General features: G+C 35.4%; 1 long non-coding RNA gene across 1 annotated transcript; it reads left to right on the forward strand.

Moving 5' to 3' along the window:
* The first annotated feature begins 204 nt into the window (after nt 1-204).
* LOC130014640 (uncharacterized) lies at nt 205-3292 on the forward strand. The gene is made up of 4 exons (XR_007635363.2): nt 205-355; nt 590-668; nt 1579-1663; nt 2914-3292. It is a non-coding gene; the product is annotated as an uncharacterized LOC130014640 (long non-coding RNA).
* The last annotated feature ends 1721 nt before the right edge of the window (nt 3293-5013 follow it).

Genomic DNA, 5013 nt, shown 5'->3' on the forward strand with positions numbered 1-5013 from the left:
TAATGTTATTTATTTGGGAAATAAATAATACGGAACTTATCGAGAATCGAATGATTAAAAGATTAGTGCACTAAATTGTACGAAAGATAAGCTAGAAAGTGAAGAGAAAGGAGGTGACAACTTCAAGGACCTAAGTGGACTTTTTACCCACTTATTATCATCTTTCATGAATGAATAATCATTCATTTAAACACAAAATTTCAGCAAACCAAAGGTGAAATCCGTAGCTCTTCATTTCCAAATTCTCCAAAATTTCAAATCTTCATATCTTTTTCGTTTCTCAACGAAATTGAGCGATTCTTGCGGCCACGGAACGAGGAAGTGATTATCTACAACTCTATGGCATCAATTTAAGGTAAGGAGCTCGAATTTTGGTCAGGGTTTCAGAGTTATATTTCGGGTTTTGCAAGTTTGATGGTGATGATGCTTGATTAACTAAGACTTGATGTTTATGCTATATAATTGATTAGTTGTAGTGATTATGGCTGAGAATTGAATTGATTATAATGAGTGTGAGAGTTGTTCTTGATTAGGGTTCATGAGCTAATTTAGAGATTTAATTGGGGTTTTGGTTGTTTGATTGTTGTAGTGTAATTGTAAGCTTGTAATGAAGGTTATGGATGATGAAATTGGAGCTTTAAACCTACGGCAATAGAGACATCATCAAGGTGAGAAAATTCTGAAATTTCTTGGCTTTTGATTGATGTATTTGTGTGATGCTTAAGCATATGAATTAGGTAATAAACATGAGCTCTAGGTGTTTGATGAATTGATTGTAAGAAATTGTGTTGTTATGGATTGAATTTTTGGTATAAAATGTTGCTTAAGGTTTCGGCCATGGGCTGAAGATCATTGATATATGTGTGTTGATGGTTATAAGCATGGAATTTGGGTTGATTAGAGCTGAATTGAAATAAAGTTTGGTTGTTAAACTTTGATTGAAAGTGAAATGATGATTTGGTCTAGGTAAGCAAGTCATGTTCATATGAGATTGAACTATATTATGCTTTGATGGGTGATTGGTATAGGTATGTGTAAGGGGCTGGATTATGTTGAGGTTAGATGTTGGTATTGATAGGTTAGCTACGATGCATAAAAGTTGTGATCCGAATGCATGAACGATAATTGACGTTTTTGCAGAAAATGTCCTGCAAAACAGCCATATTGCGAGGGCAATATCTCGAGCTGTATAAGTCCAAATCACATTCCGTTTGTTGTTATGGAAAATTTGAGATGTTAGCTATAATTGTTTAGTTTTAAGTTTTTCCTAAATCTACCTCTAAACTGCTCGTTTAAGACAGGACATTACGTCGCGCGGAGCTGTCCTGCATTTTCTGGACAGCCCAAAGTATTAACTTCGAAGTTTGTTTTCGACACCTCCGGGTGCGTTTTATGGTCCGAGACCTAAACGAAAGTTGTAGGCGACGTTCTAAACTTTAAGAATGTCGATTTCGTTCAGGGGTCAACCTATTTTAGATAAGCGGTTTTAATGACCGAAATAGGTTGATCGAACTAGTTTTAGATGCGTAATCGTAATTAGATTTGTTATTAATTCGTAGCGTTATCGAATTTGCGTAGACTCGACGAAGCGACTATCGACAAGGCTCGAAGGGAACGGATCGAGATGTCTTCGTGTTTATTTGAAGAATTTGGATAGCAAGTGGTGAGTACACTTTAAATTACTCGCTAATATTCGTAAAGCTACGTATTTTAATACGAAAGCTATATGAATATTTTTTATGTTTAAATGTATGTTCTTAAAATGCATATATATGTATGTTTTGAAAATGATGTTTTATCGTATTGTGCTATTTTGATAATAATTCAAGTAAATGAAAAGAGTATATATATCTAAACACAGGGGATGGGTAAGATAATATAATGTGAACCGAACCAAATATAAATAAAAAGAATATAGTACATTCATATATGTACTATTATGCAAATATTTATAAAGAAACTTAGTACGTTCATATACGTACTATTAATCATAATAAATACACATATGTGCGTGTGTTATTAATGTATGTTGTAGAGTGTTTTGTGCATGTCATGGTCCATAAAGGATCAATACAACAGAACGAAAAATACAAAATCAACTGGAAACGTAAAATGAGAATTGTACTATGGTACAACCAATAATAAGAACTAAGATACGAGGTCGAACTCGGTAGAACTATCCCGGGACCCGTATCTCATCCATTCTCGATAATAGTCCTCGGGACTCATACGAAATAAAAAGTAAATATACATCGAGAAATTGTACGAAACAAGATCGCGAAGTAATACGGAACAAACACTCCTATTAAATGACAATAGAAATTATATGAATCGACAGTTAAGTTCAAAAGACCTGCAGGGTGCAGAGTCCGAATGCAGACACGAAGGTAACTCGGTTGAACTATCTCGGGACCCGTGTCTAAGGAGTAACTCGGTTGAATTATCTCGGGACTCCTATCGATCGTTTGGGATTGAGAAATGGTACAAGTAACTCGGTTGAATTATCTCGGGACTGTACCATATGGTTATGGGTAACTCGGTTGAACTATCTCGGGACCCAACCATAAGGATCAAGTCACAAGAGACTTGCCAATGATTTAATTCGATTTAGAATCATGATGATATAACCTAAGATTTAAGATCCGATCGAAAACTATTACAACAAAACGAGAAAGAAAAATATCAATACCATAATAAGAAATCAAAGATGTCAGATACGTATAAACTATAAGTTAATGAAATAAACAAAGAGTTATGAAGGAAAGTAAATAGAGTATGCAATATGATTTCAAAAGAGTATTTTCTATATATAAAATGGGTTTTCAAATGTTTTAACCCTTTATGTGATATTGCGTGTAATTTGGTGAACTCACTCAGTTTTATACTGACCCCGTTGCTCCTCCCATTTTTCAGGGATGGTATGATATGATTTGAAGAGTTAAGCTTCCGAAGTTTTAATTCTCGGAAGTCATTTGTATAAGAAGAAAAAGAAGGTTTTCATTCTAGCAGTCCGCAGTAGTCTAGATATTTTAACTAGAATTTTGTATAACGCGTTTTTAACTCTGATATTATTTGTAAATGGTGTCACATGTATTTTAATATATGAAATATGTTTTGATTTGCGAAAAAATTTACACAGGTTTTTAGGCTTGCTACGGGATTTGGAGCTACCACTCCCATTCCCTAGCGCCGGTCGCGGCTCATAAATTTGGGTCGTGACAAAGGTGGTATCAGAGCAATGGTTTAGTGTTCCTAGGCCATTGTTCTTTTGTGATTGGAGTATAGGAAAGAGTCAATTACCTCCTAGGAACTACTGCGGATTATAGGGATTTCCAGTCATGTCTTTTGAACGTTATCATCTTTTTCATCGATTTTTCAAACGTTTTATAAAGACGTCCTCTCCTATATGTGCTATTAGGAGTCGAGTTAGGAGTGTGCATCAGCACAAATTTTGTTTTGTGTTTACTCGAGTAAGCAATACGCTTTCGAGTATCTATAGTTTGCGAAGAGTTATATACTCTAAAGACTCATAGGATATAAGAATATCGTTATGGATTATGATTGAATTAATTGATTGGATAGTATATTATTGAATAAGATATGAATTGTTTTGCAGTGCGTTCACTCAGGAGAGTGATATGCTCACAGGTATGTAATCCTGTAATAATTTATGCGATAAGTGAAATGTATGATTGTGAATGATTATTATAGATAGGATTTGTGCCTTATGATTAAACGCTACTTAAGCTTTACTAAGTTTATGGTGAGCGGAATGCTCGCAAGACTTAAGACACGTGACGTAACCAAAGAAAATCTAGGGGACACCGATTTTCTTTGGATTCAGTTAACATAGATTACTATAGCCACGATAGTAATACGCATAAAACATATACGATACGAGTATATGCTTGATGTGTTATTAAGTCTATGATGAGTGGGATACTCACGAGACCTATAGAACGAATGTAACGGTAGAAGGCCTAAGGAAATGAAACATTCCTAAGGTTCAGCTCGTGTATATGGCAATTAATTACAATTGTTTGTATGTGCTATATTTTAAGGAATTCATCGGGATTCCTTATCATATATCTGCCATGCGATGAATGTAGAACTACTCGGGTGCGTGCCGCTACTCAGCTAGTACATAAAACCCGGGAAGAGGAAGGAGGTAGTGAAGGCGAATAAGACCCAACCTAATGGGCAAGTAGAAGTCGAGAATAAGGCGGAGATTAAAGGAGACTCAGAATAGACTAAGTTGAGAAGGTATAGGCATCGGAAATGCCGCAGCAACCCAACGTTAATGATTATCCGTTGGCAGCAGAAGTAGTTGAAATATAAAATAGTGTGATAAATGATGGAACAGTTGATACAAGGATAGTATCAATGTGGGAAATGGAATTGTATATTGGCATACACGAAGTGGTATCCAAAGGAGTTTGATGGATCAAGCGGCATGCTAGATCCCCTCTAAGAGAAGTAAAGTAAGATGCTCATAGACGTCGAACGGATGAAGGACAAACTGTATGGTTGATCTAGATATCGATGAAAGGTCCAACAAAAAATTATTTTCGGCAAATAATTGGATCAATAATGGGTCAAGTAACATGGATGGAGTTAGCGACCCGATTTAAGGAATTCTTTCTACCGTTTGCCTTAAGTGAGGACAATTAAGAAAAACTAATGTCGTTAACTTGAGGAGACAAATAAACTCGAGATTGTGATGACATACCAAGTCCGACTCTATATGATATTAGTGAAAGGATTAGGATCACAGTAGTGGGCAATTGACTCAGACTGATAAAGAATCTAATTAGCTTGTTGATAGTGCTAGACAAATGGAAAGTGCACTAGTCCATTTTGACGAAGGTCAAATAAGAAGGTGAATATACGAATTACAAATACCACATGTTTGGAAAAATGAGTAAAATACTAACGATAAGCATAACCCAAGGATTAATGATATAGTTAATAGTAACCTAATGGATGAATCGCAACAAGGTGAATAGTGAGATT

Source organism: Mercurialis annua, linkage group LG8 (assembly GCF_937616625.2).
Source record: "Mercurialis annua linkage group LG8, ddMerAnnu1.2, whole genome shotgun sequence".
NCBI lineage: Eukaryota > Viridiplantae > Streptophyta > Magnoliopsida > Malpighiales > Euphorbiaceae > Mercurialis > Mercurialis annua.